The 14,960-nt window shown below is 34.5% G+C and overlaps 1 protein-coding gene across 2 annotated transcripts in view; it reads right to left on the reverse strand.

The window, feature by feature from the left end:
* Positions 1-14,688, reverse strand: part of LOC127852968 (paramyosin-like) — a 76,457-nt gene extending 61,769 nt beyond the window's left edge. Inside the window, exon 1 of one of the 2 annotated variants that reach the window (XM_052387062.1) lies at positions 14,649-14,688. The gene's annotated coding sequence lies outside the window, so the exon portion shown is untranslated. The remainder of the gene's footprint in view (positions 1-14,648) is intronic. The other variant, XM_052387064.1, reaches the window with a different exon arrangement.
* Positions 14,689-14,960: the final 272 nt, after the last annotated feature.

The raw sequence follows: 14,960 nt of genomic DNA on the forward strand, positions 1-14,960 counted from the left end.
GGGTTGCTTAGCATTAAAATAGTATTCTGAAAGAATACGCTCCTTTTGTAATTTATCCATGGTAAATCAATATTGCTTGTTTATTTATAAACATTGACAGTGTGCACTATTCAAAAACAACTTTAAAAATGAACAACATGAATACTTCAATGCATATAAAATATTTATTTTATACACATAGTGATCTCATTACAAAACATGTTCAGTACATAATTTTATTTGTTAAATGTGATAAAACACTGATGAGTTTTCTGATATTTCTTTGTTTACAAACATGTGCTTTTCAACTCTCTCAATTGTCCCCCCTACATTCAACAAGACTGGAGGAGTATCCCCCCCCCTTACATTAGCAATCAAATAAAACAGTATGTTCCCTGATACTATACAAAGTTAATATTATAAACATAATAACATAACAAAATATCAAACATTTACAAAACATGTTAACAATTTAAGGTAACAAGCTTTTCAAAGTAGTAGATTGAGAAATATTAAGGGTTACACCAAAAACTGTAGCATTTCCGTTTGCAAAATGTCGTATGTCTATATATGTTTGGTTGCTTATTTTACAAAATGACAAAAACACATTATTTTCAAACGAAAATTGTTCCGTTCGATACAATAAAACCAATGGTGTTGTATTCATTTCAGAAGGCTTCCATTGCTGTGGAGTGCATTGAACGACATCATGGCCTAGAAAAACATACCCGGGGATAATACCAGCAGCAACAAGTGTAAGTAAAGTTATCCTTTTCATCATGACAGTTCTACACTTCACGTTTTTTGTTTTTTGTAAAAGTTCGTTCTGGATATTTACATTGTTTACATCATACACAAAAGATACATTCCCATCAATATTATCTGAACACTCCATTTCTACTAGAAGATCAATCCTTGACTGAATAATAACTTTGAATTACTGTGTTTTTAAATCAGTTACAGCGAAACAATCTGTCTTCTATCTGTGTAATTGTAAGCACCATTTTTTTCATCTTGGCTTTCCATTGATCCGTTTTCATTATGGCTAGAAAGTCTTTGCTCTCTATAACTCGTTTGTGAAGGAAAACCATCTCTGGGGTAATATTCGAAATGACCATCATTTCTTCCCAAGAACGTATTATGGCATTTTCATCGACTTCTTTCAGCATATCCTCGAAATAAAACTCAAGTTGATACTCCTCATCATCACATATCATGAGGCTGTCATGTTCTCTCTGTGAAGGGTGATTGGTTTGACAACCATAACAGTTCTTTCGAACAGTCATTGTTTTGACTTCACATAAAGCTTTTGCGTATAAAAAGTCAAAGTAGGAACGCATCATCATGACACTCGCTGAAGTTGAGATGTCTAATTGAGGGGGTGATGAAAATTCCACCCCCTCAGTCATGTTATTCTCTTCTTTCCCCATTTCATTGTTTAATGATAAAACACTATGTCCATCTTTACAACTGAGCTTAAAATCTTGAGATGATGAACAAGCCATATTCACTATGTGCTTCTGTCACTTGTTGAAGTGGGAATGAAACACAGTACTTGAGGATTTCTTTATATAGCTTTATATCTAACGAATTTTGTTTTCAAATTTTTCAGATCACGCATCGCCAAAATGCACGCCGCCATTTTGAAGCATGTCTGAGTGAACCGATGGTTTCCATGGATTCCATGAAGATTCAATTGATTTGTTGGTTTTTAATTGTCCAATTATTTTTAAAAATAAACATTTTGGTGAATGCTGTTTGTGTTCTTCCAACGGATCATCTTCTTTCCCCCATTGGTGTAATCGTACTGCACACGAAAAACATTCTACTGTATCGTTTTTACCTGTGTAATAAAAGCCAGCTGATGATAACTGAAACTTGTTCGGTTGAATTTGAGGTGACCATAGATCAAATGTTTTAAGTCTATCTTTATAAAATGTGAGGTGTTCAAATTTGAACTCGAGTTCTTGAAATGCATTCATGGTGACTGTCCCTCTAAAAATGAAATCAGTAGTTCAACACTTTCTTTTAAACTACACATCGTTTCAAACATTGTCGTTGGTAAAATCAACTTGTTTTTTCCTTTTTTAAAAACCAGTTTTACTCGAGATCGTCTCTTTTTCAAAACTAGGGTAAAGTTATTGTCAAGTGTACAACTTATTTCTTTACACACCGGTGACCAGGTTATGTTTTCAAAACCATATTGCTTAAAATAAGATAGTGTATCTTCAGAAAACAGTAACTGTGCCTGTGCCATTATTCTATACGAAAATACACGCACGTATTGTACCCGCAAACGTCCACAAAAATTACACAAATGGATGAAAAGATAAACCACTTAATCCAACAACACTATTAAACCGTGCATACTTGTACCTTAACGATCTTATTATAACGCATCAATATGGCGGATCCATCCTACATTAAACCGACTTAAATCGTCAATATAGCGGCAATCATTCAAACCGCCAAAATGCTCGCTCATGAAATGTTAAACCGATAGTAGTAAAACAGCTAAAATGCTCACTTATCATATTTAAAACCGACACAAGTGAACTCGTCAATATAGCGGCAATTATTCGAACCGCCCGCTAAAATGCTCACGTATTATATTTCAAACCGACGGAGACCGTCAAGATGGCCGCAAAACCGCCAACATTCTTACTCATCATATATCAAACCGCCAAAAACCGACGGTTGTAAACCGCCAAGAAGACCGCCAAACCTATCAACCAATCAGAAGACCGATCTCACTCCATTTCAACCAATCAGAACGTTGGGATCTCAAAGATGGCGTCCAAGATGGCCACGAAATACCTACTTTCCTACTACTGACGTGTTGGTTATTCATTAGTGAGTCTGCATCCCTGGGCCACACCTTTGTACAGGACTGGTCCACCCTCGTTCAGGAACATTGTCGGCAGGACTTGAAAGTCAACCAGCGCAGCTGCCTGTGTGTAAGGCCGATATAACTCCGCGTTGAACTCGTCTCCATGCTTAAGAATGCGGTCAAACACAACAGGTGGATCATGTATGCTCATCAACCAACACAATTTGAACGCCGCTCTCAGGAACTTCTCCACGTGCAGAGCGTCACGAGCCGAGGCGGACGTGAGTAGTTTTAAACGCATTATGTATGTCTGTAACAACATTAACATAATTTGTAATATTAAAGTTGAAAACGTCCTATTAATATTTCAAATGCACAGTTTTAAAATAGTGTTTGCTTTAGGTTTTACAAACGGGTTGGCTACTAAATGTCTAGAAATACAAACACACAATTAATTACCTCCACAATATTTGTTTCAGCTATTTCTGACATAATTTTGCGACTATTTTTAAGCTGTTTATTAATGACCTCTGGGACGTCTTGTCCTCGCGATATCGACTGAAAAGAAGATGAAAACAATCTCCTGTTAATGTGTTCATTGTGATTTATTTTATTGAAACAAACTATGTGTGTACGCTATCACAACATTGTGCAATATTTCATTAATTTATTTTGAAAATCAATGAGCATGCTTTGAAAAACATACCAAAGTAGTTTGAAGAGTAAGTACTTTACGTAAATGTTTCATTTGTTCGTCTGCTTCGTTTCTGCAGAAACATGCTGCTTCCTGAAAAAAATGTATTGACATTTTGTAGACGTACTTTAATAACATATTTTTGCATAATACTTCTTTATCACATGCGTCAAAATACAACACCTTTCAAAATACGTAATTACGTTTAATATGACTGTCAGCATTGCAATAGTTTTCTGCTCATCATTGTAGATTGCATTGAGATCTTCAAAAGCATCCGCCCATTCGTTGTCGTACAGCTCGGAGTATCGATCCGCAAGTTTTGTTGGACGATTCTTATCACTTAGATCTGTGATGTTTGGATTGTCGTCAGTTAGCCTTTGTCCCATCAGTTTACTCAGTCTGAGAAATTTCATATAGTTGACATACAATCGAAATATGGATAAAGCAGAAATGCAACAAAAAAAAATATATGAAAAGAACGTTTCTCTAAGGAAATGGAACATCGTTCGTTCAAACCTTGTTTTAGTTTCCTCCAATTCGTTATGACTTTCCTTTAATTTTAAACGTAACTGGTCTATCTCAGCGGCAAATCGTTTTTCGTTTGATCTTAATTGATTTACTTGAGGTAACAATGTGTCATCTTCCGCGGAATTAATTTGGGCCTTGACTGAAGCCTCGTTGTTTTTAACTGACTCCAACAATCTACAACATATCGCATAGTTCGATGTATCACGCCGTGATTATGCTCTTTTAAATTGTTTACTATCAGTTTACCGGCAATAACTACACGAGTAAATTACGATCGGATGACTATGGTTAGTGCCTTTATTGTTTGCCGTGTATTTTTAATTTTATATTATAACACAATTTAAATGGTTTAAACATGTCAAAATTCTCAATAAATATAAAATTCCATGTTTACGTCATAAAACAACTTTTAATATGTACAATACACCTGCCATAGGCATAGCCCATCTAAATACATACATAAATAAAGAACTTAGTTTACATACTTCGATTTTGTTTGAAGAAGCTCCTGTTTCAGGTTTTGTGTTTCTTTAATCAAGTATTGAAGTTGCTCCTTGGCTTGTTTCAGTTGATGCTCTTTTTCAGCTATTGTTTCTTCGAAAACTCTACGTTCTGAATCTTGATTTGTTCTCAATACGCTGAACTGTTCTAATTCACGACTTTGTTCTTTTAAACGTGTTGTCAAATTTATCTCATAAGCCTGTGCATTTTTTAGCTGAGTGTTCAATTCTTGTTGCTTATGCTTATGGTCATCATTTATCTCTAAAATCGTTTTTTTTAACATTTCAATTTTCCCCTCTAATAATGTTTTGTTTTCAAGCGCCTTTTGTTCGCGTAAGTTTGCATCGGATGTTATTTTAATGCTATTTTGGTGTTGGATTTGAATTTGCCTCACTTCTTCTGTGTGTTTGCTTTGCTGTTCTTCAATTCGAATCAACACGTCGGATAGCTGCCTCTCTTTTGCGACTAAATTAATTTTAGCTTGGTTTATAACAGTTTCTAGTTGTTGTCGCAGGTTTTTATTTTCTTCAGAAGTTATGTCTACTCTGACTGTTAATGTTTTTATATGTTCTTGTAATATTGAGTTGTCTTTCGTCATCTTAAATATTTCTGCGTGTAATTGTTGTATTGACCGCTCGTTGTCACTTAAGGATTTTAAATGTTCCTGGTGTTTTCGATTTGTTGTTTCAAGTTCTTGTCGTGTTGCATGATAATTACTACTTATATTTTCCAATTGTTGAATTTTTCTTTCTGCATTGCTAATCTTAGCTAATAATTCATTTTCTTTAAAGGTAAAATCGGTTTGTAATTCACTACAATTCTGTCTTACTCTCATTAAAGCAGCATCTACGTCCTCTTGGAACTTGTTTTGAAAATATTCAAGATCCTTCTTATGTTTCATTTCTTCTTTTCTAGCCTCTGTTTCAAATTTCAACTTTTGTTTGTTGAGCTGTTCTTTGAGCATTTGTGATTCATTTTTCTGCTTTGACAATTCTATTAAAGTATTATTTAAATCATCGAATTTAATTTTAAGTTCCTTGTTCAGATCATCCACCTGCGTTCGCAATGTTGCGGTTTCCGCAGCGTCTTTTGACTGACACTTAAGTAAACGTTCTTGCAATTTTTGCATCTGCGCATTCGTTTCCTTTAGTTGTCTTTGTAATTGCGCTTCTCCTTCATCGGCTGATTCTTTTGCCTCTTGTAAGCGTAAAACATTTTTCTGTAAACTGTTGAGCAGTTCTTCACGCTCCGTGGCTTCATATTGCAGACGGAGAACCTGCTGTTGGGCACCCTTCAGGGAATTTTCAAATTCTTTTTTCTGAGCTTCGAGCAAATGGTTTTGTTGCATCTTTTCTTCAAGATTTGAATCATACGTCTGTTGATGGATGTCCTTCTCTTCAAGCATTTTTCTATAACTTTTTTCAACATTTCCCAAATATAGTTGCCTCTTTTTCACTTTATAAACGTTTGCTTCTGCTTGATTAAGTTTATCTAAAAGTTCCATTTGTTTACTTTCCATACTGTGTTGCACATGTGCTAGATTTTCTTTTATGCTAACTTCAGCATCGACCATGTTTTGTTTTAAATTTGTATACACGTGTTCAAGTTCTTCCTTAGACTTTCTGTGAAGTTGTGTTTGATTTAATTGATGAAGTTTCAACGATTCTGTTAATTCCTTAACTTGTTTGTTAAGAGTGTTTGAGCGCAACGTCATATTTGACAATTTTTCTGTAGTGATTTTTAATTCACTAGTTTTGTTGTCTAGCAGGTTTTGAAGTTCATTACACTTAGTGTCATAATTCGCATTTTTGTCATTGTCCTTAGACTGGAGCATCATTAAACGTTGTTGAAGCTGAATAATATGTCCCTCGGCTTCTTGTAACTTTTGTGAAACATTTAAATGGCCTTTAAAGGTAGATTTCTTGTCGCTTTGTAAATTCGCTACGGTTTCCTCAAGTCTACTTATTTGTCGTGTTAAACGTTCAACTTGAGTACACGCTTCTTCTTGCACACGTTGTAATTCGTGTTTAGTATTGATGAGCTCAACATGACATTGTTTTCTTTGGGATTCGATATGTTCATTTCGCGTAATCACGCTTAGTTTTTCGTCACGCAATATATTATTTTCTTCTAATAATTGACGTTCACGTTCTTCCGATTCAACGATGGCATCTCGCATACGTTTATTTTCATATTCCAAAGATTTTTCATGTTGCAGCTGTAGTCCAGGCATTTGCTCGAGTTTTTGGTTCATTTTTGCATTGTTAAAATTCAATTTCAAATCTTCTAGTTTATTTACGTTATCTGCTCTATATTTCTGCAGTTCACATTTTTCATGCTCTAATGTTTGGTTGATCTGATTTAGTTCACGTATCTTGTTTTCTGCATCAAAAAGTTTATCACGCATTATTCGTGCATTTGCTTTTGAATTCTTAAGTCTATGAGACATTTTTTGCAGCTCCTCTGTTTTAGTTGTGTTTAATATTTCTAAATGACCAATGAGTTCCTTATAACTTTCTTTTCCGGAATGTGCGGTTTTACCTTTCTCGGTTGCCTTAGCCATCATTGAGCATGTACGACCCTTTGGCATTTCACTGAAAAAAATAACAAGAAATAAAGATGCACAAGTCTGATTACATCGGCTTATCGTTATTGCTACAAGGATTGCATATCGGCATATATTATCAGGACATATGTTAAAAATAAGTCGTGCATACAAACATTAGGGCCAGATTAAATTGATATTGACCTTTGTTTCTAATAAAAATATAGCTTCATTATAGCTTAACATGGAAAGAATGTATTAACCATGCATAGGTCATCAGTCAAAAACAGCTTTTATAAAAGGACCAGATGAATTAGCTTAAGCCAATTTATTTTATCTCGATTGCATCGAAAGCCTAAGGCTTATATAAACACTCTCGAGCCCGTTTCCTGGTGTCTTTGAGTGGGGGGGGGATCTAAAGAACGCTCCCACGGTGGGGATAGAACCCATGTTCATAACACCACGGCGACCAAAAGAATTGCAAAGAAGCAATATGGAATTTGTCCTTACGCTATAATAATTCAATCGACAACGATAAACATTTACACAAATTCTATGTTTACCAGTTTGAGAGGATGCGAATACTAAATGTTTGCAGCGGAAATCGTCGAAATCCACGTTTAGTCAATTATGTTATGTTTTCTGATTGACCGTTTTGAACAATTTCGTACACATTAATGATTAATGAATCTTCTTATGTGTTTCTGTCAACTCTGTTCGGAATTAAACTGATGAAACAACGAGTTAGTAAAACTTACATGGCAGCCTATATTTACCACAATCTGCTTGTTGTGTTGTTATTAACAATGCACAAATAGTATGATATATAAGCTCCCACTACTTGTTTAAGTTCTATTACTACTACTACTACTACTAAAAATAACAATAAATATGTAATTGAATTTAATAACTTACTTCGGACATGTGGCGTGTTCTTTTAGAAGAGAATTGTATTTAGCTCTTAAGTCAGATTCTCTGTTTTCTGCTTCTTCTCTTCTGTTTTTCTCTATGCGAGCCTCGTTTACATATCCTTGTTTGAATATTTTGCAATAACATTTTCCTTGTACACTTGTTTTCTTTTCCGCACTAAAATGAAGTTTTAGAGTCAAAACATCATGCATTGAATTTGTGAAAATTGTACTTGTACATGTTATTTTAATGTTCAGAATTTCGTCCAAGGGCAAAATTACTTAAATACACACTAAATGGGTAGAATTTGTTCAAGCCATTTCATGAACATGCGACGTATATCAATGTCTTTTTAACTTACTGTTCATTGTGTGTTCTTCTTGAATACATATAATACATATAAAAGGCCAGGCGTCATGTTATTAAACACGGTTAAATGGGACTCTTACAAATCGTGTTCGATAGTATATATACGTCTTCTAATAACAGAGAGAAAAATATTCACATACCTATAGGATTGCCGGTCACTGTCGTCTTTAAGATCGATTTTTGAGCGTGTTGGGGTCCTACAGGTTTATTATCATATTCAATTTATAAATTATACATGGCTCTTATAACATAATTAATCTTCACTTAAACATAATAGTAGAGTTGATCAAATACAAATAAATTTGATAGAAACAACTTACAAAAAGTCAGATATAAATGCTTAGTGGGTATGGAAGTCATGACGAAGTAATGCGAAATGACAAAGCTTCAGCGAACTACGCTATACTACTCACAATGATGACGTTAACATATAAACATAAAAATTACCCAAATCAACTGGTCTCAAATTATATTTGTTTTTAATCTCAGAATTCATACATTATACGTTATATTGTTGAACGTTACATTGCGCGCCAATTTTATTAGTCTTTTGTGTTCAGTCCATATCCATACGAACGTTGTAAGACCTTTGTAATCGTAGGGGAAACGGGAGATACCCTGTTCCAACGACATCTCCTTAACTTGTCCCGGATTCGGACTCGACACAATGACCCGGTTGCCGAGCACTTTTACACAAACGGCCGCAGCGTCGCGGACTTCCGGGTCATGGGACTAGAAAAATTTAATGGATCCGACGAGTACCGGAAGACCATTGAACAACTTTGGAAGCGCAAACTGAGGACGTTCAAACCATATGGACTGAATACAAAAGACTAATAAAATTGGCGCGCAATGTAACGTTCAACAATATAACGTCACTTCCGCTAAACATGATATGCTTGACAAATAAATGCCGCTAAAGAAGACCGAGAGGTCGAAAGCTACGGCAAATTTAATCAAAGCGTTTTATTTTTTATTAACGGCTAGAAGCGACTTTGACTATATACATATATTATATGCAAGTGTAGAATTCAGATTTTAAAAAGAAGTTGCCAATTTGGTCCCAATTAAATGATGTAGTTCTTTGAAGCATCTTTAACTATAACGCATATAATGTAAGATCAGTGCAATCTTGTATTGTATAACCTACCGCTTTTGATAAAGCAGTGGATTAAACTTTACAACAGGCTTGATTTGTTGAAGATTTGGATATACGCTGACATTTCAAATATACGAATGAATATTATAAGTATACATGCACAAGGGTTGTTAAATACATTTATAGACTGTATGGTTTAATACCTGATTTCGCTAGCTATTGTATCACATGCCATACCCTGTTTCCCATGTAATATAACCATTAAGAATATTTTTATCTTACACATGTGTAGTATACTTTTTAAGCGCTTTCATTGGCTTATTTTCGTTCGATTGACCAATCACACTTTGTTATTTTGCTGAAATGACGTTGCAACGTCAAATGACGTCACGAAATGTAAACAGCATTTGGGATTTATCATTATGTTTGTGTAAATATTTATTTAATTTGCTCATTTAAAAGCATGTGACAACAAGAGCTGTCACCCTATGATGCTGATGCCCCATATAAACGCTTGATAGAAGTTATGAGCTTTTTTTCGAAACCTAAACGCAGATTTCGAAACCTAAACGCGGACCCTAATTTCAAGGTCAAGGTCACAGGGGTCAAAATTTGTGTGCGTATGGAAAGGCATTGTCCATATACACATGCATGCCAAATATGAAATTGCTTTCTGAAGCGACATAGAAGTTATGAGCATTTTTCGAAACCCGAACGCAAAGTTTGACAGACAGACGGACGGACAGACGGATGGACAGACGGACGGACAGTCCGATCACTATATGCCCTCCTTCGGGGGCATAAAAAGATCTGACACTCGTTGTCATTTCATACCATATTTGAGTAAACTCGTTCAGGAAATTCGTTCGTAAGCTCGCCAATTAGTAAGCGTTTTCATTGGCTTAGTTTTCGTTTATTGACCAATCGCATTTTGCTATTTTGCTGAAATGACGTTGCAACGTCAAATGACGTCACGAAATGTAAACAACATTCGGGATTTATCATTATGTTTCCGTACATATTTATTTAATTTGCTCATTTAAAAGCATGTGATAAAAAAGATCTGACACTCGTTGTCATATCATACCATTTTTTTTAACTCGTCCAGGAAATTCGAATTCCTGAACTCGTTTAATAAAATATGGTATGATATGACAACTCGTGCCAGATCCTATATTAATTAACGAGTTCAGGAATTGTGTTAGTAAGCGAGCCTTTGGCTCGTAATACGGTAAAATTTAAATAAAGAATGCCAGGATTTCGCAGATTTTTCCATTAAAATGAGTTTGCTTTTAAGAAAAACACTTTTCAATATTGACAGTGGAAATATATTCATTTGGATTGTTAACAAATCTTCGTATATATCTCTCGTTTCGAAAAAGATACAGTTTTAGTGTATTTTACACTATTAACACCAATGAACTGACATTTATTTCAACAAAGAATATGTTATCCGATACATAATTATTCTTTCCTTAATTTTCACTCTTATCGTGTATGCGATACACTTTATATCAATAAACATAAAAAATAAAAGGACTGAATTGTGAGTAATGTATGGATAATGACGAAAACGACGGTAATGATGAGTATGTTTACAATTATGACTAAACTTACTCGCTTGTCAATTCTTCATTTTTCAACGATAATGAATTATTGTGTTCGTGTACGTTGTCAGTCCCATGGGTTTGGTACATCCTGAAATATATGACACAAAATGTATATTAAAAATCACCTTGTTAACATAGTTTACCTATTCTTAAGCTAGTATCTAGAGCTAATTATACTTGTAACTTTACTTTGGGTGAAGGCAGACAAACAAATGTATTCATCCTGTCAAATTCAACACGATTCTTGCTACATTTGAATACATAATCTTTCATAATCCATTCGAGTTTTCAGACACATTTGATACAAATAAATCAATACAAATGAATGGATATTTTGGGGTACATAGTTACAGCAATATAAGCAATAAAGACAAATCGGGCGTGCGGTTCGACTAATGGTCGGCTTGGTAGACGGACTGCCATGTTTTCACTGGACATGAACGATATCTAACTTGTCGGAGAAGTCATCATAAGAACAAGTATTCAGAACAAGTTTATAAAGATTGCGCAAATATGTCTTTACTTAGACATAGTGACCATGGCAATATTGAAATAAATATGGTTTTTTAGAGCGTTTGACAGCTTCAAATTTTACCTATCGACCTAGTTTTTGACGCATTGTGACCCAGTTTAAAACATAGCGTGATATAATTGGCAGAAGATTCATGAAAATTGGGTATTACATGTGGTCTCAAGAATATAGATGCGTTTATTCTAGTTTACCTAGACACCTAGTTTTTGACCCCACGTAACGCAGTTTTGAACTTGGCAGATACATTATTGAATCAATAATGTTCTTATACAGTTTCACAAAGATTGGAAAATAGATGTTTCGAACTCGACCAAGAAATCGTAGGGATCATTTTTTAACCAAGTTTCATGAGGACTTGGAAAGAAAATTGTTTTCTAGTGTTGAAAAGCTTTTTTTCATAAATAACTGTGTGTCCTTCTTTTAAACCCAATTCCAGTTTAAGAAAGCATTGACAATTACAAAAAAGTTACTTCCCATACCATTAATGTCGTCCAATTAAACGGGCTGACGACTGTTAGATTATATTTTGTTTAATTAGATGCGGGTGACAAAATACATGTCAATATAGGAAAGAAATCGAAGTGTACAAACGCTCAAGTTGAACCATTGTTTTTACAGAAAGAATTACGTTTTTTGTTGTAGAACGTTTTCACGCCCGTAATTCACTCGAGGTACCCGGTATCTTCTACGTATTGACGGTCGAACCGCAGTTTACGACTAATTGTATTTTGCTGGTGGTCATTATATCTATCCTTATTATTTGGGGCGGCTGTTTCTAATTTTGGTATATAAAGCGGAGGTGGCCTGGAATAAAAAACAACAACTGAGGTACACATCATTTCTGAAAAGAGGTTTTACCAAAAATATAAAAGCGTAAATAAATTAGAATTGAATGTATTATTTAAAAAATACACACATTTGTGATGAATATATAAATAGCAAAAAACAATAGCGAATACATTGTCTTCGCCATTCCGTGTGTTGTAAACTGAAAGAAGAAATACAGTTGACGTTTAGAAAAAAATCATTCTATACTAGTCGCTTCTAATAATTTTGAAAATTTACTTTTAAAGTAATCGAGATACGCTTACACCATTTATTATTAAATTCAGTTGTATTTCCAATTACATTATTAAATAACATGTAAAAAAAAGCGTTCACCTAAAAATCATAGTCAGTGGTTCATTGTTGTCTGAATTTCCATATTATCTTAACACATTAAACTGTAATGTCTTTTTTTTACCAAATATAATTGAAAGAAGAAAACAAATCAGGCAGAAACAAGCGGTCTGCTCTTTAATGTTCATACAATTCATGTGCTAGTAGCTCTTAAAAATGTTTAGAACTTACGGAATATGAATTATTTATTATGTTCTAATTAATAAAGCCAAACATGCTTTGAACTGTAAACACATATTGTTGTATTTCAGTATTATTGGGTTGAGTTGGATACAATATTATTTGTTTAATATAGGTTTATCAACATTTCATGGTGAATGCTCTTTAAGCAGTCGCCTTACTCAGAAATAAAGAACGGTTCACTAGTTTTAGTCGCAACAAATTGTTTTTAGTTGGTCGCGTTAGCGGCCAGCTTAATTTACAGAGCATATTTTGCAAATCAGTATGTGCTTAGAAGCCTTAAGTACGGTAAGAACCACAACTCACTCTGCAAGGGACGATTACCGCTGCCTGTCTGCAGCAGACGACAAATGATTCTGCTCTAGCCGTGAGTGTATATACCTTCTAGCAGTGAGTTTATATACCAGCTTGTAAGTCGACATTGGCCAGTCTAGTGTTTATCATTGAAATCTGTACATATTGGCTGCTTTCAGGGAAACCGGGGCTTAATGCACGTCAAATAAGATCAGCCTGTGCACACTGATTAGCCTGTGCAATGAGCACAAGCTAATCAAGGACGACAAGAGCGAACAACTTCAGTGCCTTCAGCGCTTTGATTATATTTACATTGCCTTCACGTAATTATCTTAGCTGGTTGGCGTAGTAAATCTTGGAATCTGAGTTGGACACCTCTCCATCGGTTAACGTTAGTGAGTCCAAACGTTGCAAATGAGCTGTTGCTGAAGAGGACAGTGTAGTTAACGTTATCACCCCAGGACACCTGGACACCCTTTATTGTAAAATACCGAACACTGCTCCAATGGTTTAACACTGCTCACGAGGTTTCGGGTTTCCTGGTGTGTTAATGTTATAACTATTTAATATCTTAATTCTGTTTGGCCATTTGGTACTGTACGCTTTGCACACCGCATGCACGTAGTTGTACATTTTTGTAAACCAGTCAAGTCCGTTCTGTTTAAAACTCACTGTATTCATCAAGCACATCAATGAACAACGCAACTAGTGTGTATGTACCACATAGCAGAAAAGATTTATGGAAGAGTCTTTAAATATTAAGGTTTACTGTAAACACTACAAAAGTAATCCAAAGACAATATTTAGCTCGTCTTAATAAATGTACGTGTACGGTTTGCTTGTGGATTATACTTGGAACAATATAATCCTTCTGCTTTCGTTATCTTATATTGTTATATGTTGAAATCATATGTTGAAAATTGTTTTATATCGGTTACTTTAAAATTAATATCAATACACTAGATCTGTCTATCATATTTTACAAAAGTACTCTTCTCTAATTATTAGTAATAAGTATGTGCAAGATTCGTGTTGGTTGGTAATTAACAATAAATGTAAAACTTGCTGTCACATATTTTAAATTGGTACATACGCACGGCTAGCGTGCAGATTGTCTGTTTATTGTCCCTTTAATATTAGAATACTGTTATTGTATTTATTTTTCTCAATTGATCAATCACGTTATAAAAATATGTAGCTTAACCGCCAATTTCAAATTTCAATCAAACATGTTAATACATGCGTGGTTGAAAATATTATAATTTTGTATTATTTCAAGCTAGCGAGTTAAATCAGGAATAAAACACATGTCATCACAATCCATTAAACAATGATAACGATTAAATTCTCAGAGTATTCTAGACAAAACAAAATAAAAAAAAACAAAAAACATTACCTGTAAACACGAACAACCGCCGTTCAACCGGTCTCATAACTAATAATCTAGTTTCGCTTTCCTAGTATGCATAACATAGCGATTAACACAGAACAGGAAGTTTAAACATGTTGCCAAAATGTGCGTGTTTATTTTAAATCGCGGTATCGACTGATATGTAAATTACGTGGTTTTCAATTTAAATAGTAGTGTTGCATGTATTGAAGGATTCAGGCTTTTGTTAGCAGTTTTTTCACGTTTTTCACGTACGGTTTTTTCTTTTGACCAACAGCAAATTCAATCTTATTTATTTGCACCACTTTTTTAGGCTAG

The sequence above is a fragment of the Dreissena polymorpha genome, chromosome 12 (assembly GCF_020536995.1).
Source record: "Dreissena polymorpha isolate Duluth1 chromosome 12, UMN_Dpol_1.0, whole genome shotgun sequence".
Lineage (NCBI taxonomy): Eukaryota > Metazoa > Mollusca > Bivalvia > Myida > Dreissenidae > Dreissena > Dreissena polymorpha.